Here is a 26,214-nt window from a genome sequence, read left to right on the forward strand (position 1 = left end):
CCTACCTGCAACTCAAGTCTGAAGAGGTCTGTACCCACATTATGGCAGTTGTCCAGCTGTCCCCTTTCTTAGCAACCGAACTCTCGTGTTCATTCATGCTGCATATACATTTAGTATGTTTCCTTTTTGTTGTGGCATGAAAGGATTGGATAACCACAATATTTAAGATGACTACTGGCAGAGCACTCCAGTATTAAATTTAACAAGGACTTTATGACGTCTTAAATTACACAGCAGAAGTCAAATTGATTGAAGCACTATTGATTTTCTAATGTACCGGTGAAAAACGCAAGAACACACAATTTCAACAGACAGGCAATTTCCTTCAATTTGTTTACTGCACGGCAATGACATCTGAACAGCACGCACGAGCTGTTATAATTTGGTTAAAAAAAAGTTGCATGCATCTGCTCTGGTGTATGTATGTAGGGTATGCTGTATTGCTATTTCTAAAGAAAAAAACACTTTGACCAAAATGTGGCTTCCCTGGCTTAGGGAGAGCGAACCACTTTGCGGCTCTTCATCTATTTACAAACAAACACTCTATTACCATCAAGCAAAAAGCCAGGCTTGCTAACCAAGTGTACATATGTTTTACAAAGCTAGAATTTGCATGTTTCGATTGTAGTTTGTACTGCCTTGCAGTGGATATCTAATGGGGGAGGCAGTAAGTTACAACTGGTCGGCCCCACAGCTACAAATATAGCAACGACATACCAAACCCCCACAAAAATACTTATCATCGATGTGTGACCGCTTACAGATTAAAGGATAAAAAATAATGATTTAGGCAACCAGCGCCAAGGCAACGACGAAATTGAGTCGTGTGTGTTGTCCATTTTGGCCTTGAAGTCGAACCAACTTGCCCACCAGCACAAGTCTCAATCGAACAGTATGAAGCATGAGCGCTCAAATCTCGAAGCACAAGTATAACAGTAGAAATTTCAATTAATGACGGTGGCACCACCAAAGAACTATATGGATCTAGCGCCAGTGCAGTCAAACCAGACAGGCAGACGCTTTAAAACTCGGATCAACATTATGCTACTAGCCAGAGCCAAGTACTTGCGGGCAACACATGCGGCAACAGCCGTAGACACCTTATGGTAACAGCGGACCGCGTCCGTGAAAACCGCATACATTCAGAACATAAATATCTGTAGTGCATTTCCATAAGCACAAGACAATTCACGAAAGCCAATAGTTTAAAATCCGGCTTAATGTGGAAGCAGACGGTGCCTGAAGTGGTCACCAGAAAAGCAACATCGCTATTGCTGGGAAAAAATGTGAACTTGCAGCGCAACTGTTTCCACACTCGTTTAAGGTTAATTTCAAAAGAAATGCTTTGCAAACCGGGAGGAGCAAAACAAACCTCTGAGATATTCTGAGGAGATAGCGAGCTCGCTATACCGGGCGCAGCCATCTTGCAAAATAGCATCAATGACAAAAACAAAATGTGTCAAATATAGCCACATTTAACTGTTCCAAAACATGCACGCAAAGTAGTGAATTATATTGTATTTTGTGTTATGACGAGTAAACAAAATAATTTGTAATGTGTCTAAAGGCACATGATTGTATGTGAACAGTAGCAGTAGTCAGGCAGTCAATAGGTAGCAGCGTAGCAACACAACGCAACCACAGCGACATTAGCAGCATGGCGCATTGTGGCGCAACACCATGCGCAGCACGGGAAGAAACTTGTACACGGTGGTTTTGAATTCGGACATCATCAAAGTGGAGCCATAGAGCTTTCATCATCAGGAATGTTGTAAACTTCGGCAGTGGATCATGGTTCGGACCAGCGGACGGAGACCCGAGGACGACGAGCAGCGTAGGCGCGATGTGTTCCATGCAGTGATAACAAAGATGACCCTTCGTTTAGGACTCCATACGGGTGTTGTAGCTAGAACGCAGCTCAGGGCTTATTCCGAAGCACACGTCTCTGGCAAGGCTGTAAACAACCTAATATTTGAGACGGGGCCTGCTGTCATAAAAAGACTAGGATACTGCAGCTTTTTTCAGATGCCTGCGGCTGTTTCGTTGGTGATACTCTGACGATGCGCGAGTGCTGCCATGGCTTTGTGCAAACTTTCAAAAGCTGCATTTCAAAATGCGCGAACTAGATAACGCAACCATGGTACATGCTCTCTAGGTAAGTATGAACTTCATGCTGCAAACTGAACTATAGCTCAATTATTCAGCAATCTTGATTCGAAGGTAATTGCGTGAAATGTAGGGACAAGGAAGAAATAATTAAGCCACCATCTTCCACAACTGCACAAATGTAACGAGCGCTCATATTTTGCACAGTTTTGCATAAAGTTCTCAGAAGCAAGCTTCTTTCACCTCCCAGTTATGAGCATGCATTGTGTGCCCGTTATTGCTTCCAAAGCATTTTATAACACCAGTACAATTAGTCATACCTTGCTAACAGGTACACATTGATTCTAGACTCAAACTGCCTCATAAAAAGTTTCCTGTTATCAGAAATCTTGATGAAACAAAGATTAAATGCAGTGTCAAGCCAAGTTTGTAGCAGTCAATTGTTCAGTTCTTTCATGTGCAATATCGTGGTTGACATTTCATGCAAATGATTTAACACCTTGACGTGCCTAGTGAGTTATGACAAAACATGGTATAGGTTACATTCTTATATCTTTACAGTGGAACTGTGTTTGTTAAATAAGTGTCTCGTCTCGCACATAATTGCTGTAGAATTGTTACTGAAAGGGCCCACGAAAAGCCATTTATTAAAAATAGAAAACGCGTGCAAGCAATCAGTACCTCTGCAATGCAATCATTTTCAAGCTACCTGCATTAGCACTGATCGTATCGGTGCAAAAAATTACTCTTGTCCCCATCAACTCAGCGCATGCCACCATGCCCTATCCCGCCTGCCTGCCTGCATCACCTGGGAGTGTCCAGTTATTTTGTGCGCCCAGCAGACCACATCATTGAAGAGTGAGCGCATGAGAGGCGTCACCTTATTTGATTGCGAGCAGTTGCCAGGAGCACTTTTTAAACATTATCTGCAAAGCTTTGAAATTTGACTTGAGTGCTCAGAAAGACCACCTCCGTGAACTTCTTGCATTAGAATATTACCATTGAAGCACTCATCAGCTCAGCATGTTTATCAGCTTCAAGCAGGTAGGGTAACTTTATAGACTGTGACTGTACTAGCTTAATCAAGCAATTCTTGAAACTTTGTGAGGGGTGCGACGATACCTCTGAGCATGTCCATCTGCTTCATTCTTTTGCTTGCCTGTGCCCGCAATGAACATGAATTCTTTCCTGCTGAATGATAGTCATAAAGGACCTATGAAAATGCCTTTCTGGGCTGTGTTAAATGCTTCACAAATTTTCCTGATCGTCGTTGCATTTGCCACATATCAAAACCTACTTTCTCAAGCACTGACGCACATTCACCCCCATTTTTCATTGATATGCTAGGTCTCTAGGGCACCACTCACGTCACACTTGTTTACGTGTTCAACAGCACCACTTCCACACAGTATTAACATTACAGCGGGCCTGAAATAACAGACAATGTTTAGTTCGAGGTCATTTCCTTCTTGCATTAACTGGAATAGTCCTTTCCGCTTGCAAGGGTAACAATTTCTTTTTCCAACGGATGCCAAGCGTTGCCCTTCAGTGGACTGATGAAGCTAAGACATTTGCAGGGGTCAAGTGGATTCAACTAGTGCAGGACCTGGTTAATTCGAGAAATATGGGAGAGACCTTTGTCCTACCTGGGCCTAGAAGCAGTGTGTCCTACCAAGATCCAAGGGTCTTGGAGGGCTGGACTCCGATCTCACCCTCTTATCTCAAAGGCAAAGTCTGAGTTTGCAGCACTTGCCAAAGTGGCCATGCCGTATAGTCTTCTGCCATAAAGACAACCTGATACCTAGTAAGCGCCCGGCCATGACAGCTGCCAACTACTTTCTGACAAAGTTAAAGTGGAAAGACGGGCTAGTTGGTATTGGTATGACGACTGCGGGTACAAAAACACAGGACGAAGGAAGGAGACAGGCGCAGGATGAACGCTTCGTCCTGCATCCTTTAAAGCATTTGCCCTGCGTCTGTCTCCTTTCTTCTTCCTGTGTTTTTTGCACTCAGATGCATATTTTTTTCTGGCAATGGCATGTGATTTTTCGCTCATGATGCTGACACATTCCATAACGCTGACAGCAAATTTTCTGCAAAACACTGCAAAAATTTTGTTATGTTAAAAGTTTTACAGGCTTCCCACGCAAATTCAGTTGAGTGGTACCTTCTCGTGAATGCAGAATAAAGCTCGCTCGATGGCCGATTGGCTGCTGTTGCCTTTTCGTCCTACCAAAATGTTTGCTCACCTATGCCAATGTCAAAATGACATTGCGGCAAAGCGAGCCAGTTCCAAATCAAACAGTTTCATGGTGTAGCGCCTTCCCCTGGCTGCGCAAAGACTGCGGCCAAAGCATGGCCGCTGTAAAAATGAAAAAGGACGCCGGCTGGCAGTGGCACTTGAAACCACAGTTGGCTGGTCTGTTCTAGTCTAGATCCTTATCAGCTGTCTCGTCCTTCGCTCCCGAGGTCTTCAGCCTACAATGTATTCGGCCCCTGTTCCTTTGTGCATAATGCCAGCCTTGCCTCGAGCCCAAGTAGCATTTAGCTTCTGCGGCATTGTTTTGATATGATAGCTTAAAGACCGTTTTCCAGAAAATCCAGCAACAGCAGCAATATTGATGTGAGCGAAAAATCATGGGCATGCCTCTGGCAGGTAGCAGTTGGCAGGTGAGAAGCCGTGCACTGACTGGTCAGCAGGTTGTCTGTCGCCACGAAGCCACAAGACATGGCCGACTTGGACTCAAGCAGCTTCTTTGAAATGGAGGGGGAAATGAAAATCGGACCCACCGGAAGCCTTCTATACTGTAACAAGAATCTCCCATTGATAGCGCAAGCTACAACAGCGATGCATCATATCCTCATCGATCGGAGCAGCCAGCTGGGAGCCCCAACCGAGTGCCGTGTGCAGAGTGGAGTGGTTGGCAGCCATTGTCTCCCTCCTCACACAGAGCAGACAACTGACGTTACATGGCATCTCTTCTCTAGCTGCAAGGCCCACACCTGTGTAGCCTAGACTAGTTGAACCTGTTATGCCCATTTAAAAACTGCTCGAGTAATTCATCTGTACTAAACAGGCATGAAACAGATAACGAGTCAAGCACATTACTCCTATGCCATGCAGGCACGTTCTAGGTTGAAGCAGGTCTTTTTAGCTATGGCTTTTGGTGTTTCACGTAATGTGGTAGCTCACGAGTATAAGCTAATGAGTAGGTGTGGGATGATAGTGTCACAAATTCAGGAATTGGTGATTCAGCGAGTTGTAAAGTAATGAGGATCTGCAGGGGAAGCCATTAAAACTATCGCATTAGGGCTGATGTCTTCCAGGTTTTTTCTCATTTCTTGCGTTTTTTTTAAGGTTTGATTTTTTTTTTATTTTTGAGGAAATATGCTAAAAGGAACCTATAAAGGTAATTATTGTCATTGTAATGCAGTACATTTCTAGGATTTTCTTTGTTGGTATTCAAGTCAAATTTTAAATGTCTCTGCATACCCCCTTTAATTTACAAATTTCTCAAAATTGCTTTTCGCAGTCTATTTGGACATCATCTCATGGCCTACTCTTAGCTGCCCCCTACTGACATAAACTTGGCCATCTGGGACCAAATGATGCAGGCGAAATGGGCCACAGTGGGGAATGGTTGTGACATTTTCTTTACTTTTCTCATGGGCATGTGTCGAGTTGAAGGGAAAGGAGGGGCATTATTTTTTACCTGCATCTGTGTAGTAAAGCCAGCTTAAGAATTTGTGTCATGGAAATGAGTGATGAAATACTAATCGTTAGTGCACCTTTTCTAGCCACAGCAAATACCTTTTCATTGTTCCTTTAATCGAGCTGAACTAGTTCGTTCATTATCACAAAAATGTATGCAGCTTTGCTTTCATCTATTTGTTCCTCCTTTGTTGTGGTTTCCATGCTGCAGTTTTATAACTTCATTCCTTTCGTGCACAGACAAGGGTAGGAAAATGAATGGCTCGTGACGACATGCATATGAAAAAAGCCAAAAGTGATTGAAATCAAATAAAGCATAGGAAATTTTTATTATTGTTGTTTCACAGGATTTTCCATTGAATAATGGAAAATTATTACTGTAATCGTTTTTTACCTGAAAGATTACGGCGGAAGTAGGAGAGACGGCAACTATATGTAAATAGAGAGATCCAAAGCTACAGCAGTGGCTGTTAAACCTTGTTCGTCCGAGTATACTAATTCGGTTGTGCATAGCTGAATATTGAGATTGCTCACAAGGGTCACCCCCAACCAATGCGGCAATAGGTCTAATACCACAAGTGCCACTTGGAATGCGATTGAGTGGTGAGAGTAACAGCTGTACCAAAACCCTTTAGTCCTCCTCTAGGAGCACCAAAGTGTTCTAGCCAGAGCCACTGTTAAAGATATACTGCAGGGAATTTGCAACTTTCTCTGAAATCGCTGAAATTGCATTCGGGAGATAGAGTTATCAAAAGCTGTTTTGTGCACTGCTTTGAGATTATTGTACTGGCAAGTTATATTTTGTAGAATATGGCTGTAAAAGTGTGAACTTTCCTTAGAACTAGTGCTAGGTAGTTTTTAATGAGGAATTATATACAACTCTGAAAAGTTTTGTTAAGCAAAAGCTGTAAAGAACTGTATTAACACGATAAGTACAAACCATCTTCTCTTGGTCACGTGTCAGTGTATGTTGTGCCTCGAGGCTCCTGTATTGTGCTCTTTCTGTGATGGGTTCCTTGCGACATAGGCAAGTGGCTTTGCCTTATGAGTGACCTTAAAGCAACTCGCACTTCCTTTAGTTTTGCACTTGTACAATCAAGCACAAGAGACGAATTATAGGGTCATTCAGCACTACACATCTTGCATCTACAGTACACCTAATGTGGAAAGCCTGGGAGTGTTGCCAGCAATCTCTCTGTTATGCTTTTCTCACTCCGAATTTTTTTTTATACTGTCCTCAACAGTTGAAAACGCAGCTGAGTTGATGCAGATAATTTTCGGATAATGATTGGGTTTGTCTGCACATTCACAAAGCATGCTTGGGTAGAAATACAGAAAAATACCGAGTTCTCACTATACACTAACTATCTTAAACGCAGTGGCGAACTGATTGTAATCTTCATTTATCGGAATTTGTTTTTGGCAGAATCACAAAGTGGCGGAAATATGTGTAGGTGGTTTCTTCACATTCACATTCAAGAGACTAACAGACCAAAATGTGTCATAAATTATGATGGAAATGGCAAGCTCTAGCTTTGCAATTGAGGACAGCAGTACAGGAAGCAAAACGATTTATTTATCACTGAAAATCTCATCAAATGAGCTAGAGTGTTACACTGCTGTGAAACCTTGCCGTTACCGGTGCATCCCACCATATGGCCACATCTCGGTGAAGTATTAGAGTGCACATGATTTTTGCTTTTTTTTTCACGAGTGTTCATGTTCTATTTTAGTTTATGCACTCTCTGGCCATCACTCTGCTGATTATAAATGCTCCCTTCACTTCGCCAGTGAAGTGCATCTAGCTTCTGTCACTCAGTGGAACCACAATGTTTTGCATTTCTTGGCTGCAATGGCGACCACGGTCTTTTAATGCTTGCATAGACTTAGGCGTTTGTCAAAATGCCATAACGGCTGGGTGCGGGAACTTATATATATATATTATTCTCTTCTGTAAAAAAAAAAATGAATGTCTGGCAGCAAAGCTTTCTTTTTATATTAGCTTTCAATACATCCTTTTTGCCCGCCTGTGATTGACATTTTGCTCATTTATCATGGTTTCCAGCTTCTTCATACAAACAAAAGACATCAGTAACATCAACTGATGAAAATATTCTTGGTAAAAACTTTTCTACAGCATTTCTAACAAAAATTTCATGGAATGATTACCTTAGAAGTATGTTTTTCATTGTGCCGAAAAGATTAGGTGTTTAAACTTTTGTAAGGTGTGAGAAATGTACTCATTTTGCAAAGCCATTGTTGTTGCACGTTGCAGCCATAAAAAGTTTGCAATCTGCAGTTCTCGTAGGACGTAAATTCACTAAGGTGTAAACAAAAAAATGAGAGATATAATTAGCTGAGGAGGAAAAACTCGAAAGCCCATCATATTCTCCACAGTAGCCATAGAAAAAAGTCTAGCTCTTCCGCACGATGACACAGCTAGGCAGCTCCGAATGGCTTTATTAACCACTGGCTGTTTGTGTCACAGGAACACTTTTGTTCCTAATACAGTGTGCATTAAGAAACGTTTTGCTTTTTGTCCTGTAACTCATTACATGATGGAACTGAAAGAATTTACATTTAAAATAACGCTTAGAAATGAGCTCAGTCCTACTTCACACATTTTGATTCAGTTTTCACTGGTGGCAGCGTGCTAACTGTGACTGGTGCATCTGTTGACTAAACTATCAGTGAACAGCAGTTGACGATTTAATTTATTCTAGGAAGCAGCTAGAAGTTCAATGGCACAAGGTTGGTACTGTGGGGGGCACGAGGTAAACCAGCAACTTTTGATGTACAGACTGATGTACAGACGTCAGCAAGTCTGCCCGGAGTGCTCGAACACCAACCTGTCGCACAAAGAAAAAAATTTTTGAGCAGGGGCCCAATTCTAGGAACAATGATGGCGCTATACTGAAGGTGCATAGGCATACTACTTGCACTGACAGCTACACTTTACCACTAATAGAGCAGCCCAAACAAAATTTCACTTTGTTCGCTCCGCAGCACACCTCTCCAGCATTGTAGACGTGCCGACGACTGCACTAGTGGTGAAAGTGTGTTGCTATTGCTAGGGGGAAGGACTATACCAAGGCACAGCAGAAGCCAAATATTATAGTGATTGTGTTCAGCCATTTCGCTGCTAATATGTTATTATTATGCTATTATGAATCAAATCATATAAGAATACCCAAGTACAGATGCAGATCTGCTAAGCGAACTCCGAAGCAGATATCTCAATACCGGTAGCAACCCCAATGCTACCTATGAGTACGAAGGGGTTCCTAATGAAGACTTCGACAGAGAGATCGCGGAAGCGGAAATTTGGGCCGCAATTGGCCATTTACATACTACCTCTCAGCAATTAGCGACTTAATGAATGGATATTGGAACAAAGGTGAACTTTCACAGATGTGGAAACACGTGAAGGTTGTCTTTATTCCTAAACACAAAAAGAAACTAAGCATAGAGAACTTAAGGCCCACCTCTCTTACGTCGTGCTTAGGTAAACTTATGGAACATGTTATTCTAAATAGGCTTTAGAACTACGCAGAAGAGAATGACCTTCTGCCCAGCTCAATGATTGGCTTCAAAACTCAACTCTCTACTCAGGACGTAATGCTTCAGTTGCATGCAGAAGTGACAGATCCCCCTAACGAAACCGGAACCAAAGCGATTTTTGCCTTGAATCTGGAAAAAGCCTTCGACAATGTCTCTCATGAAGCCATTCTCCAAACCCTCGCCAACATAAACGCAGGGAACAAAACCTTTAATTACATTCCTTCCTTTCTCTTGGGAAGGACTGCGGGCAGAGCTAAGTATCGCAGGACTTGCATCGGACAAAATAGCAATAGGAGACAGAGGAACCCCGCAAGGATCAGTCCTCTCTCCCTTCTTGTTCAACCTAGCAATGATAGGTCTGCCTCCCAAACTTGAAGAAATCCAAGATCTTCAACACTCCCTATATGCTGACGATGTCACCTTGTGGGTAGCAGAAGGTTCGGACGCTCACATAGAGGAAACGCTTCAAGAAGCAGTGAATGTAGTCCAGTCATACACTAACCAGATTGGGCTGAAATGCTCACAACATAAGTCTGAACTACTAGCAGTGAGAAGGAAAACGCAAGACAAAGTAGAGATAAAAGTCTGCTTGCACGGACTACCCATACCCACAGTTGATATTATTAGAGTGCTCGGGCTCTACATCCAGAGCAATAGGAAGAGCAATGTTACTATCAACAGGCTGGAAATGACTGTGCGATAAATCACTAGACTGATACACAGAGTAACGGCAAGAAAGAGGCTGACATTTGTCGTCTTATTCATGCCTTTGTACTAAGTCGATTCACATACTCTGTCCCTTATCTCCGCCTCATTCAATCTGACAAGGAGAAATTAGACACTCATTAGAAGCACCTACAAGGCTGGGCTAGGTCTACCCAGAAACACTGCAACCGAAAAACTTCTCTCACTTGGGATACACAACAATGTAGAGGAGCTGATTGCAGCTACAAAGACTAACAAACTCTAAAGCAGGCAGACAAATTCTCAACCGCATGAGAATTAATGCCGAACCACTAGCCAACCACTAGGACCACTACCAAGAGGAGCTGGCGACAAAATTATCTCCAAACCTGTGCCCAAAAACATGCCTCTCTCCTTCCATGAAGGCAGGAGGAAAGCTAGAGCTAGGGCCCTAAACAGAAAATACCGAAATCACGATGGGGTGGTGTATACCGACGCCTTGGATTACTATATGGCTGACGGTGCCCTTGCTATCTTTGTAATTAAGCAGTACAGTAAGTAAATGCGTATCAGCTGCTTCGGTCAAAGTCCGCTACTCGGACCAGGAGGAAGAAGCCGCTATCGCTACAGCAGATGCGGACATAATTGTCACTGATTCAAAAACTGCCATACGTAACTTCTCGCGTAGCAGAATATCAAATACTGCCAGAAACAACCTCGCGGATATCAGACTCGACAGAGAAATAGAACTCATATGGACACCTGCCCACTCAGGGTACCGAGGCAATGAGGCTGCTCATCAACACGCTCGAGGTTTTGTCGGCCGAGCGGTGAGACCTAATGCCGAGGAACTTGAAATGGAAGAATTGCTCACATACAGCGACCTACAGCGACATACCCCTGCCAGCATTTTAGTTCATCGGGACAGTTTGCCCATATGATAACAGTAGCAACTAGTGCAGCTCCCTCATGACTGCATGGGCAGCAAGAGCGCAAGTATGCTGCAAGGGAATACACTGTCAAGGTTAAAACATGCCAAAGTTAATACTTTTCTTGCTTCGTGCACACTGACTACAAATGAATTACTTCTCCTCTATGTGAAAACAGTAATAGACTTTGTTTCATGCATTTTGCCTCGCTTAACTAATCAGTATTAGACACATACCTTCACCAGACATTGCACTTCGGGCTGGTAGCAGAAATAAATTGATTAATATATTTTACCAATAAATTATTATTAAACTTTTACCACTTTGTTCGCAAGAAAAAAAAAACATTTTTACAAATGTGCGTTACATGCAAGGCTGATTTTGTTAATGCCCCACATCACATTGACACAGATAAAGTAACATAGTGTGTACCAGTGAAAAGTGATTTCTAGTCTGTGTTTGTGCTAGGCTTTGTTTCTGCTGCTGTCTGCAATCAACAAACTACATTTCTAAGGATTGCATTTGCAAAAGAAAATAGTACTCATATTAAGACATGCTAGGCCGAGGACCTGGGTTCAGTTCCAGCCATAGTGGTCGTTACATATCAATGAAGGTGAAATGCAAGACACACTTGCAATGTCAGTGCACACGAAGAACCTCAAATCAATGGCATTAATGCAGAGCTGTCCACTATGACGTCTCTTATAGGCAGTTTTTCTATATCACTTATGGAAGTTAAACACCATATACCACACCGAAGGAGGAACAACACTTTCTTTACTGACCAAATAAGTGAAAAAGAAACGAAACTCGCGATTGCCCTGGCCTTTAACCCTGATGTTGAAGGAAAGAAAGTGTATTCAGAGGCAGCAGCTGGTGGTGGCAATTTCCACCTGAGCATGATATTCAATGAATGCTTGTTTTAATCTGAAAGTAAATCTCTAGAAGGAAAATTGTTGATGAAGGGCGACATCTGCAGGTTTTGTTGATGCTATATTGCCATTTATGACACTGTGAGCACCCTTTCACTCTTATCTACTACCCTGCGAAACTAAGAAGCAAACAAGATAGCTTTGAACAGTGCCACATTGCTGGAATACCTAAGCAACAGCTGCACGAGCTGTTTAAAGCCACTTGCAAAATACACAAATCATTTTCACTACATGCACGGCGGAAGGTGTTTGCACGCAGTAGAGGCACTCAGAAAAGTAATGTATCAGCTTTTGGGGTTGAAGCACAGCTACGGACGGTCACCATTTTTTTTTTATGCAGGCCTTTGCTTCACTGGACGGTTTAGGTGGGGTTCTCACCTAAATACAAGGCGTGCGATAGCATTTCGGAGCCGATTTGCATATGTTAACGATATGTAACACAAACCTGCGTCTGAGAGCCACGACGGGTTTCATGACGCGGTCGTGCGCCAGCGATTGAATACATGCACAAATAAACCGCATTTAATTGATTCGTGGCAAGACTAGCCACTAGAGCACTAGCTTCATGCAGTCTTTGGGGTAGTCTCGCGGCACATCACGCACGCACATCCAACGGCTAGCAGCAACGTTACTAGAACAAACTCTAGCAGTCAGCACAAGGGATCTTGCGGAAATACAAGGCTTGCGTTCCCTCATAAAATAGATCGCATTTCGGGACCGATTTGCATGTAAGCGGTATGTAACAAACCTGCGTCTGAGCCACGAAGGGCTTCGTGGAGCGGCCGTGCGCCAGCGATTGAATCAATGCACAAATCGCATTTAGTTCATCCGGGGCAAGACAAGACGACTAGCCTCATGCGGTCTTTGGAGAAGACTCGCGGCTCATGTATAGCACAAGAGCGCGCACACACATCCACGCAACAACGCGCATCGTACGCTGCCACAACAACACGAGCGCCGAGGCCCATGCCTTGAGTCGCTAGCGTGGAATGGGGGTGCCGGCCGCAGCTCGTAACAGCCAGCCGAAGGCCTCTTCTCCCTCTCCATCTTCGTTTTTCCCCTCGCGCCGCATCCGTTTGTTGGGATCGGATATACGCAACCGGGTACAGTTAACAGGCGCTTCCAAACGCTGGGCCCCTTGCCGCGCAGTATACTGCGGCTGAATACATTGTCCCTTTTTTGCCTTCGCTTTGACCGAACTGAGATGGTGTAGCCGATCTAAATATCAGTAACTCCAGCAATTTCCCTGAAACACATCACACTTTACATGAATGATCATAGCTTTTCTCGGTGAATCATAAAGGCGGTAACGTTAGGGCACAGGCCTGATCCTCCTTTTCATAGATTTCGAATCTTTGCCGAAATTCAATTTGTAGTGATTAAAAATGACCATTAGGTGAATGCTGGAAAAATTTTTGCCCAGAAGAAATAGGATTTGGATATGTGTTAAAACAGAACCTCTAAGAATTGGTAGAAGAGGAGGGTTTACGTTATGAAATTGACAATTTTGATTGCAGGGGTGGCTTGTTTTGAAAGTCGTTTTGTAGGCTTCGCGCATCGCCCGAGAGACAAAAGGCAAGCAGTGCTGAGAATAAGTTTGACCAGCTGCTGTTAGTGGAGGAATATAGGCTAAACGTTCAGATAGATGCATGGATTTATTGAAAGGAAAGGCAGAGAGGTTGACCGGAATGATTGAAATCTGGCCTGCTACTCTGCACTTGGGAAGGAGAGAAGAAAGAAGGTCATGATGGGTGACGATGTGGGAGAATGCATATGAAATGCATATACAGACACAGTAGCTTGTTTTACAAGCGCGAATCAAGTCCGGTGGCGCATAAAAAACGGCAAAGAGCTCGCACTGTCTAGGCACCTGTCCCCTTGTCCTGCCTCTTGTCCAAAAGCTTCAACGAATCGGCTAGCACATTTCTTTCACACGCATACACTGGGCATATACCAATATATGGTACACAGTCTCGGGGATGTCATAAGTTGAAGAGTCCACCTGTCCAATTAAATTACCTAAATTAAATTATTTAGACGTTCAGTCACAGCTTCGTGGGCTGCATTATTCTTATAAGTGCTATCGGACAGTGATCGATAAAGAAAGGCTTGCGACTTATGTACTGAGATCATTACGCTTTTGTTACAATCCTTGTTTAAAATTGGTGTCCCATTAAAGAAACGTGAAATCGCAGATATCACATTATGAAGGAAGTTGTTGAGTAAGCTTACTTTAAGAATAAATTGCGGCCTATCGTTATGAAAAAAATATTCGTTCTCTATTGTGTAAAAACTGTTATGTCATCTTGTTATCAACCTCAAGTGCAATTTTATTGCGGTGAAATACACCTTTGTTTTTGCTGCTGCATGCAGCGAGAATCCATGTGTGTGTTCTGCTTTACGATTCGCTGAACTCCAGCATATGCGGTTTTCTTATTGTCCAAACCTCCAACTAATAAACCAATAATACCATAGGGGCAGCAGTTTCTACACGCCGCTTCTGAGAAGTGGCAGAGGAAGATGGAGGAGGTAGGTAGACAGTTGGATGGGGCAGAAAAACTGCACATGAAGGTGCATTGGCCGAGGCGTCGTCTAAAAACGTTGTCTTCGAACCGTCGATAGGAATGGTGTATGGGCATTCATGAAGTACGATGATGAGCTTCAAGTTTTGTGCAAGTACTCAAAACGGGTTGTGTGGGAGAGCTGAAGCGGCCTGCAAACCAAAGATGTGAGTGCAAGTGACGAACGCACCTGCGGCCGGAGTGCGACGAAAGCCGTGTTTAAATTTAGCACAGAGTAGAGCAGAACCATTGGTAGGGAGGCAGTCCAGAGAGTGGTGTCCCATTGGGATTTGAAGGATCTTTGTCGAAAGGTGGAATCGTTCGATCATGCCGATAGCGATGGGAAAGTAAACACTTGTTCGAGTTCAGTAAGCTGCAATTACAGTCATCAAGCTCTTACAAAATTTAAAAATTAAACTGGGTGTCAGGGTCGGTGGTGACAGTCAAAGGAGCGTCGCGCATCGGCAGACAGATGAAGGTTTTGGTGACGTAGTCACTGATGCAGTCGGGCCGAGGGAACTGCTTAGGATTGCGATCGAATTAAACAATCGAGGCGAGTAAGAATTAATGAATCCCCAGGAGAAGGTGGCCAGATGCATAAGAAGTCGAAGTGGACACTGTCGAAGCGTGCTGATGCCTAAGTGCATGTCTCCTAAGTTTTTTACCGCTGGCAAGCCTGGAAGGCATGGGCCTAGGCACGGCGTCTTGGATGCTTGGACAAATATAACGTTGTGTGAGGAGATGCTGCGTGACGCGAGTTTCTACATGGTGCAGGCCAGGGCCATCGTCGAAGAGAACGCAACGAAAGGGGCAGGTAAACAAAGATCACAGAGTGCTTAAATATTGCAGACAGTGAAGACAGGGCATGCAGGGAGGAAAATGTCATGAACAACCAGTGAGCCAGGGGCCAGCAAAGGTCCATAATTTCCGCGTCATGTTTGCTGTGCTTTTGACAGGGCGGCCTAGCTGTGAGGTTAGATTAAGAGACCGCAGGAGTAAGGGTAGCGGCAGTTGACGGCAGCGGTATCAGTTGACGTTTTATCATCCAAGACGTTGTGAAGGTCTTGTATATGTCTGATGTCGGTCGTGACTTCCACCGCGTAGGAGTGTTGACGGTCTTCACGCAGCAAGAATTTGTTGCTCCTCGACTTGATGAGAAATGTGTGCTTAACAATGTGGAACGTCCAACCTTCTAGGATGTGATTGAAATGCTGCATAGACATTGCACAGAGCAAGAAATTGACAGCCAAAATTATTTTACCTGCTTCCGGCAGCAGGAAGTCTACGGTAAAAAAAGGATAGAGGGCGCCAAAGCACTATCCACGATCTGCTGAAGTTCGCGTCTAACGCCGGTGCCGAAAGCGTTGGTAATGAGGAGGAGCGCAAGACGCGGGTGGGCAAGGAGAGCGAAGCATGATACTTTCGCTTTAGCAGCCTTGAAAGGCTACCCGTCAATATTTTGACGAGTGCTGTACAATGGAAATAAGTGAACAATTCTAATTATTAAGCAGAAACATTCACGGGCGATGTACATAGAATACTTTAGAACGTCTTGAATGGCCTTGACCTCGGGAGAGGCCGGGTGCTAGAGTGGTAAATATGGTGACAGGAAACTCGAGCTCTGAATTGCCAAATTCACATTTTGCTCTGTTGATGAGGACGCCTTATTCAGAGATAAATTGGCGAAGCTGCCGGAGATGTATCAAGTGCTGCTCAGCATCGCGGCAAAATACAGAGAAGTCGTCTTTGTGGGGCGTGCATAAGAGTAGACCCGATGTCACTGTTTCCACGAGGCGTTGAAACATTTGTCCAAAGTTACGGAGGGCAAAGTTCATACGTATGTAGTCGAAGAGATCAAAAGGTGTAATGATTGCAGTTTTCGGTATATCAGTTGGTTCCATGGGGATTTGGCAGAAGGCCTCCGCCGGATCTATTTTAGAGAAAATCGTGGCGAAATACAGCGATGATGTGAAATCCACAATATGAGTTAGGGATAACAACCAGAAACGACTGTTTCGGGTTGTTATCCGCAGTGCCCACCACATGGACACCAGTCGCAGTGGACTATATTAGATTTTATATGCAGAGCCGGCGTCCATAGACTGTAAGACAGACGGATAATGCCGAGCTCCAGCGTGTGGAGTACCTTGATACACGCGCTCGATCTCGACGTACGGCGGAAGTGGGCGCACATCGAGGCATCCTACAAGCATGTACTCTAACTCTGCGGGAGATCTGGAAACAGTCGGGGACAAGAAGACGCTGTGGAACGTGGGTGGGCAAGCCGTTGGTCAAAATGTGATGCTTAACTTGGTTATTTACGGACAGTAAGCCGGAGGGACTTAGCAGAGAAGAAGGGCATTCATCCTGCAGGTTCTCACAGGATTTCCGCTGTAGAACGCATGCAGTGGTAAGCTGTCTTCAAAGAGAGGCCCTGAACAGAGTAGAGGTTTGTGGTGCGTTCGCGAGATTCTCTGCATGTTGACCAGCAGGTTTTAGTGGAGCAGAAACCGATCAGGACAAATTCTGGCCGAAGAAAATCCATCGAAATAGACGTCACTGGCTCACGTTTAGTGCGAAATCATGTGCCCCGTATGTAGCAATGGAGTGATGTTATCAATTTTTAGAGATGGGCAGAGCGGCGAGAGGTTGATTATCAAATGTTGTGGGCCACAACGCTCGCCTTTGCCCTAATGACATAAAAACAGAGGTTCAAAATGTGGCCATAAATGAAGAGTAAGTGGCTGATCTGCATGGCCACATCACTTGCCGCTTCAAGTGGTGTCCGAAGGAGTTTTCCTCGATGTGAAAGAGAGAGGTACACGGACTCGCTGCTTCACCAAAGGTGCGATTGCACCAGCACTCACCAGCTTGAAGAGGTAGTGAGCACTCGTCGATGAGGTAACGTCTGGCGACGGTGACGGGAGCGCATGCGAAGTCGACAGTGCGATGACCTGGTCGGACAGATCTTTGATCTGGGTCGGGGCCAAATCAGAAGAGAAGAGAGGGTGCTGAAGCGGAATGGTAGGAGACAGAGCCGATAAAAACCACGGAGCCGGACTCGTCTATTAAGAAGTCCGCAAGTTTAGTGAGCGTTCAAAGACAACCCATGGGCGGGCACGAGTGACATGCTGACCAATGACGGCAAGTACAGAAGAAAAGGCTCACGCCAAAAAGCTTAGCCCAAAGTAGAAGAGATGTCGCCGAAGATTTGCTAAAGTCGCTTCAGCAACGATGTATAGGTTTGCGCCATCCCTCCCCTCCCATTTCATCGGAGCAGATGAGCACTTGCGGGCGAGGATGTTCTAAGGTGGTTTTCGTTTTATGAGCTCAGCAGCCAGCATATCAAACGGGCAAAAGTAGGCGATGTTAAGCGATCTCAGATCTCGGCACCCAATCAAGGTGGTAGTGATGCAGCGACTTAATGAAACTTCTTTGTCTAGAAATTGATGCGGGAAATCGTGAACTGGATGCTTACTTGGGCCAGTCATAACTGAAGATCGGCCACCGAGAACTCAAGAAAGCGAAGGGGGGGGGGGGGGGGGGGGGGGGGGGGGGGGGGCGCTGAGAAGGCAATGGTGGATGTGTTGCCATTGACATTGGCCAATGTGCGGACAGGTGTTCTACCGGACGTCAGAAACCGTCAGCTTCTCGTCTCAGCCAGTGTGAGGCCGTCCCGCTGAAAGCAATTGCTCACTTATTCCCTGTTGTGCTAGGGAATGATTTGACGTCTTCTGCTAGCCAGAACCAAACATCTAGAGACACAGACACGATGCGGGAGCGCAGTTCGGCTGTGCGCTAATGTCAATGAGTTCGCGCATAAAGCGGCGAGGCGTTCTTCAACCCAACTAGAGGGTGCGGGTTCGATCAAAGCAGCGGGGACAGTATTATTGACACAGGTGAAATGTGGACACGTTTTTGAGATTTCTGTGCAGTTTAAAAAATCACCTGTCGCCATAGTTCCCCATACGTTCTCAATACAATCCTCATATTCATAAAGCTCGGGTATCACACTCTTCAAGCATTGTTTGAATGCACGAGTGGATTTAAATTTTGGAGCGTGTGCCTTGAGGCCTAATGTCTATCTCTAGTGGGCAAGTAGTTACCTAACCTTTTAACAGTGAGGCGGATGAATTAAGAAACCTTGCATTGAATGTATTTCACTAACGAAATCAGAAGGACCTTAGGACCGCATTCACCTGTCTGTTCCTCCCACCTAAGCAGTTTCATTAAATAAAATAGGAAGTGGTGTATAATGGCTCGGTACGGACAACAGTTAATCATGTACCTTGTTGTTTAAAAACTTTAAAAACTGTTTACTTACACCTCCCAGCACTGACGAAAGCACTCGGCATCGTGGTGTTATATGTTCACGTACAAAAGAAGCCCGATCAGCAGCGAACAGGATGTGGCCGCGCCATCAGGCGGATCTTAGTATATTCTAAGTATATACGTCCTCCTTGGTCGTAACTCATTTGTAATCCGAAATCATTTCCTGGCTCATGGATGGCGCGTACAGATGTGTGGGCAGGATTTGTGGCCGCGTGATCTGTACAGGAGATGACAATTATAATAACGACAATAACACGCGATAACTAAATAACGAACAGCAGGGCATTAATAATGAGTTAAGTCATAGACGCGCAACGCTCAGATTACTAGATAGTCATGGTAGTGAGATGAGATATATAAGACTGATACCGTAATTCACTGGGAATTTAACATTAAAGGAAAGCTGCACCGGTTTTAGAATTTGATGCGCTCCAGAGGGTCGAATCTGCAGGGTTTGTATGTTAAGTATACGAAATATTTTGGCTTTAGCTTTTGAAATAATGACGTAATCATCGATTAAAGTTGCTACCGCGTTCAGGCTTCTCCGCAGTGCACAGCGCTGGAGGGGGGATGTCAGTAGCAGACGACAAGAGTACGACAGGCGGTAGTGACGTCAAGGACGGCGTCTACCTCTCTTCCGCTTCTATTGCCCGAGCAGGCCGTGTATCACCTGTCGCTTGCAGGCTACGCAGTGCAACCGTATTTTTTTTTATTTTTTTTTCTCGCGCTTGTTTTCTTCTTGCGAACGTTACCGCAAGCTTTTTCAGTGCATCTTGCACCGTTCTTCACGAAAAGAACGACCATGCCGTGGTTCTGCGCAGCCTATGGCTGCACGAACACTGGCGGCCGAGAGGATGTCGCGTTTCATAAATTCCCAAAGGAGCGCAAGCTATCGGCGCAGTGGGTTGCCGCGGTCAAGAGGAAGGGTTTCAAGCCTGCAAAATCGTCGGTGATCTGCTCAGATCATTTTCGCGACAGTGACTATCACCAAAGCTTGTCGTTGATGCGATCTTTTGGGATACCGATCAAATCTGCGCGATTGAAAACCGGTGCTGTGCCTTCTGTCTTCGCACACAAGAGCACCTCTCCGCCGCCAAGAGCTGCTTTCGCAAAAAGAAGAAAACTCGAAGAGGCCCAATACATCATATTGCTCTTCTGTTCTGTTTACGTTTTTGTTCTGTGGGGCAGATGGGTGGCCGGGCAGATGAAGGCACAGGTGAAAGTAAAACTATTCAGTATTGGCGCCCGCTGACGCGGGTGGAAAACTGTGAGAAGTAATGTCAGAGAGTAGGACTTTTTTTTTTTTTTTTAAGAGGAGGGAGTGGGTAATTAGTGGAATGTGAGGAGTGCCATACCTTCTCCACGCGCTCATGCATAGCCAGGAACCCCAACGCCGCACCCAGTGCACGAAGTGCGCGCCGTGCTTCGTAAACTTGAACCGGGAGAACGCGAACGACCGCGCTAGCCGCGCGCGTCGGACTGGGGCGCGTTATGTATCTCTGTCAGTGGAACAAGGACACTCGCTAGACTTGCAACTGAATTTTACTCCGAAGTGGATGCGTTTATGCATTTTTTTTTATCTTCCTTGGTTGCACCTGGATAAAGATAAAAAAAATGCGTATAAACTCGTTCTTCCCGGAGTAAAATTCAGTCGCAAGTCTAGTGTGTGTCTTGTCCCCCTGCCTTCTGTGTTCATCTTTCTTTTGAGCTACCCACTGTCAGACTCATTTCAACAGCTATCCCAATTAAGAAAAGAAATCGGGGCAGCTTGATGTCTGTGGTCGAAGTCGCGATGTTAAGCGCAGCTAAATGAAGTGCGCTAAATTCGCGACATGGCAGCGCGTGAGTGCCGATAGCTGTCCTAACGTTTCGGTATTTTTACCGGTGTTCTAAATGGGATTACGCGCGCGCAGCAAGACAGCGGCCTGGCTTCTCGTCGATACCGCGCTCCCGCGTTAATTTGCTAAATACCGCCAGAATAAAATGTATGCGTACTCGAGGTTGCGGGAGCTGAGAGCATGACTTTTTCTGCTCTTGCTGACATATAAATGACCAAATTCACGCAACAAAACTGGGGCGACGGCTCGTCTGGATGAGTTCATTTGTTTACAAACGGCACATCAAGCGCATTGATGTGACACTGCTTCGTTCGAGTCAGGCAGGAGATTTAGGGCACGAGTAACGCAGATATGTTCAATTGAGAGCGGATCACTGGCTTATACAGAAGTGCAGCGCAGCGGTACGTACCAGTGTGAATTTCCCATGCGGGAAAAGGTTAGCGCTGTCTCCTCAATCGTCATATCGTCGCTGCCGCCAGTGTCACCTTGTTCCGAAGCCGCCGCTGGCTCGGACAAGTACGGCTCAATATCATATTCCCCTGAGCAGCGTGATCGTTGTATGTTCAGCGGCATACATCCACAGAAAAGCACGTGCGTGCATGTACAATCGCTTGGACCGCCGCTACCACTCAATGGCACGCCGTCATTGACGTCACGGCGCGCTTGACCAATCAGAGGCAAGAGCGCCACTTTCAAAACGCTCCACGGCGTTTGTGCACGTTTTTCTGATTAAAAAGTAGTTCGCGGTCACTTATGACTAAATTTAACGTCGTATTCGTGTTCAGGGGGTCGTAAACTATATATCTGTATTCCGAACTCATTTTTTTTTTTAAAGTGATGCAGCTGCCCTTTAACGGTAATCATATATGTCATCAGATTAGATCGATAGTTACTGATAACGTTACTGGTACGGTAGTTATACTTAATGGCAATGAGTGTTAATGATAGTGATAACGTCATCAACTGATTACGAGATACGAACGCGTCTAGACAAGAAGTTGCCAACAATGAGTTGGTGACATCATAGCTACATGTGATAAAGGTCGCTTCAATGACCACCTACCTTGCATTGCTCATTGAGTACGCACAAAATCAAAGCATGCAACAACAAGCATAGCATTCTTGTAGTAGCTTATCATAGTGTAGCAAGGATAAGACCAGGATTTCGTTTCTGCTAGTTCCCTGCGTGCCTCTTCTACAAGCAGGTTACGCAGTTCCTGTCGGAGAGGTAATGTTTTGTCCGAGTTCAAATAAATGCTTCGTGAATATGTACCAACTCTTGACAAAATTGTCTATTAGAGTACATTTACTCCATGTTAGACACAATTAGGGCCCGAAAATAAAAATTTCATATTTAGAGGTGGTGTCCGTGATAACAAAGATGAATTTAAAACTATGATGTGAGCAAAAACATTTAGTTACCCTATTCTAATTTGCAATCCTTGCTCCGGTAATGAGCAGGGGTTTTATGTGATGGCTTGGTGATAGAAGCCAGCAGCCACTGAAATCAGTCGTCGAATAAGCAGTGGCTTTCTATAGGCCCCTATTGTTTTGGTAAAGAATTGTACTTATTTTGAAATAAAACGCAGCGAACAGGCATGACCTCTACGCAGTTGGCTACATACATCGGTTTGTTACGCAATGTCACAGCCAAAATTCTCAATGGAATTTAATAATTCCTGCTGGTTCTTGCATTATCCAGTTTTGCAACTCAAAATACAAAGAAGTTTAGGCGACGAAAAGGCTGAAAGTAGCAGGATCATCTCAAGCCCTTTTAGGAATATTGCAGCATTGTTGCTAATTCAAAGCGTTGACCATCATTCTTTTAAGCTCTGCTTTCATTGATGATCTCTCCTTTACATCGTCTGTTTCTCACATGGATTACCGCTTATTTCTCCCCAATTGAACCATGAAACACTTTAAGGTTGTAGGGAGTTCGTGCACTTCAAACGACCAATGCCGGCCGAAAACAGTCTACTGCTGCGTAGTGGGATCAACAACACAAACAACTGGGAGGTGCGAAAGACGGCCGACGCTCGACGAGACCTGCGCTACCATATTTACCAGAAACAGCATGAGAGACAGCGGTCGGTACCTCCATAAATGCCCCTGTGGGCAGCAGCCAAGTACGTATCTAGCACATTTTATTTCTTGTATTTTAATACAGAAATGCTTTCTTCGTTTCCACCAAACAGAATCCACGTAGGTGAACAGATTATCAGCCTCACCCATCAGCTCGCGTCTCTTATACATGACTCAATGCCAGCATTACTTTTAAAATTTAAGAGGATGCAGTTTTGCGTTAAAAGCAAACGCAATAACTACTCTAACAGCGCCCTTTAATTCCGCTAATTATCGTCATTGATAGATAAGCATAGAGTTTGACAAAGTGTAAAACGACTTCATCTGACTTGGTTTTCGGGGGAAAGAAGGCCTAGTATCTGCTTCACTTATAGGTTGACATCTAAATTGACAACGAATGCCTACAATTGGAGGTATTCACATGCGGTCAGTTCAATGTCTACCGCAAACTAGCCTTTAACTTGAGTAGCATCGTCATCATCTGCCGGACTTATACCCACTGCAGGGCAAAAGCCTCTCCCATATTTCTCCAGTTAGCATGCAGTCCTGTGATAGCTACATCCCCGTGACCTCCGCGAACTGCTTAGCCTCATCCACTCACCTAACTTTCTGTCGCCCCCTGCTACGCTCGTTCCCTTGGAATCCAGTTTGTTAACCTAAGCGACCATCTGTTATCCTCTACTCGCACTATACATGCCCTGTCCCTACCCATTCCTTCTTGATTTCCAGTAGAATGTCAGTAATTTGAACTATTTTTCTGACCCACTCTTCACACTTCCTATCGCTTAACGTTGTCCCTATTTTTTGTTCCAAAGCCGTCTGCATTGTCCTCAACTTAAGTAGAACCATCTTTGTTAGCCTCCACGTGTCAGCCCCATAGGTAAGTACAGGTAAGGTGCAACTGTTGTATACTTTCCTCTTGAGTGATACCGGTAAGTTGCTAGTCATAATCTGCCAGTGCTTGCCAAATGCGCTCCATCTTAATCTTATTCTCCTAGTTATTTACTTTTCACGATCCAGATCCGAACCAGACATTTCATCTGTCCTAAGTATACATTTCGCCTACAACTTCCAATAATTTAAAAGAGCATGGCTTCGGGATAATTGATAGAGCATTGCAAAATTAAAATCGCGGAAACTACAGAACAGAGACAAGGAGACAAATCTGCGTCATCTCCTTGCCTACGTCCTGTCGCTTCCGCGGCTTTAATGTTTCAACTTTTCAGTGTTTCACTGCACAATAAGACGAAAGGCTTTAATGGCTCATAGTACTGGCGTCCGGTCACACTATAGTTGTCAATCCAATGGTTTCATGATGACTTCGTCAGAAAAAAAAAAAAAAAAGCGGTCACCCCAGGAATCGAACCTCCATCCCTCGGATTCCCTTCAAGCGCTTTAACAAACTACCCTATGCCCGGGATTTGTTTTTTCTTTATTGCATGGAAGTACCTGAACCCCAGTTTAACCAGGTCGCATCGCGCAACCTGTCATACACAATGGCACCAGCATCGAGCTCTCACTTTGTCCACACATCGAAATTCCGGGAGACATACACATGTGTCGAGTAAAGGTAACCAGGCAGGAGGTCGATCCTGCGCAGCATATACCCCTCGCACCATAGCACACTGTTCTCTGAAAAGACTCTTCGATGAACGTGGTGGCTCTGCGTGGCGATCTGTCGTGCGGCTCTTCCACAGGCTAAACAGTCCCATGAGCACAAAAAGATCACATGGAACCTCAGACGCTTCCACTGTAGTCACAAATCGTATAATATAGGGCTTAAAGGTCAACTCCGGTGGTGTTTTCATCATTTTGTGTTTTTGGTTGAATTACATTCCTCGGCACGTGCTGACTCCAACACAAAAAACCGTTTTTCGAAATTCCAATTAGAAGTGTATTTAAAAAGGAAAAACAGAAAATCGAAATCGAAACTGCTTTCACGGCCAGAAACGACGTCCCACTTGACGAAATGGTGACGTCACACTCAGTATTAGAAAAACACACGTACGCGCGTCGGGTGGTGAAAATAACGTACGGAAATCATGAAGCATTGCATAAAATGTCTGAGGTAGTTCAATATAAGCCTCACAATTTCATAATCATGCGGGAAGTGGACAGTAACGCCGGTATACTGTTTGTGACGTCAAAACTCGGTGATGCCGGCAGAAATAGTCTCAAATTAAGCCATGAAAACCGCATATTTTAAAGTCGTGTTGCGCGTGAACGGATTATTGTATGGCGCCCAAATTTTTTAGAATGCGTCAGGACGGAGATGAGAATGTACAGTAAAATTTTTATTTGAATATTCGAATGTCAAAAAACCTCCGGAGTTGCCCTTTAAATCAATGTCCTTTTTGAGAGTCCGTCGAAGAATGCCCCAAAAGCACTGCATCACGGCAATACACAAAGCAATGATCTATAGTTTCTGGCTGCTGACACAGGCGACAGTCCACTGACCATGGCACAAAAGTTTCTTTTTGCATGAAGCCACGTTTTGATAGGTAAGGTTGACGTGTGAAGTTTAAAAAAGAAATTCTTTGGGCTGATTGTATATACATCCGTTTAAATACACTATTGTCTCAAAAGGAGAGGTAAGGCTGCAAATACATCGGTGCAGGATAAAACGTGCCTATCAGAGCTTTTGTCATCTGTCTTCTGGATAGACTGTAAAAGTATTCAAAGAAAACCCTACAGTGAGGAAACGGACTGCACCTGCAACTTCCTTTAGAAAACCTCACAAACGACCCTCACTCCTATGGCCAGTGGGTGCAAATAAATTAAGCAAATGGGCAGTTAATGATCTATTAAACACAGCTAGGAGGAAGGGATGGCTTGCTGTTCTAAAAAAGAAAAACTTTGAAACACGCTGGTGAACAAGCATGCGCTGAGACCAGCTCCACTAGCCTCCAGACGGAGAAACAAATTGTCTCGACGCACAGGTTCTTATTGACAGCGCCACACAAAAGTAGCAAAAATGCTATGCATGAACTTTGTTTCTTTCACAATGTAACACCTGCATGACATAGATATCTATCTAAATTAAGAAGACATTGCGAACTTGTTCTCGTACAAATAGATACACCTTCCTACTGTTGTGCCTGGCCAAAGCCGCCTAGAAATTCAGCCGGACGCCAAATTTCTTCGGCGAACGCCTCCTTCACAAACTCTGGATACTTCTCTGCAAAGCACCAGTGCACTGGAGGCGAGACGTACCAAAGGGAGAGAAGCGACGTGTTTCAACATGAGCTGAACGTCCAGACAGCACGGCGCGCCGTGGCCCTGACGGTGAACCCCTTCTCGCCCCGCGGCATATTTGAAGCGAGAGCGCAGCAAGCTCTCCCATTGGCCCTGCGAAAGTGCTGCCGTCGGATTGGACCATTTTGAGCGTCAGCGGTTCTCGGCAACGGAGTCTCAAGTGCTTCCGTTCGAGACTCCGAGTGTGAGTTCGTCACTAGCGTCCATCGGGAGCAGTTCGCC

This window comes from Amblyomma maculatum, chromosome 9 (assembly GCF_055883805.1).
Source record: "Amblyomma maculatum isolate TAMU_Amacu chromosome 9, ASM5588380v1, whole genome shotgun sequence".
In the NCBI taxonomy this organism is placed as follows: domain Eukaryota; kingdom Metazoa; phylum Arthropoda; class Arachnida; order Ixodida; family Ixodidae; genus Amblyomma; species Amblyomma maculatum.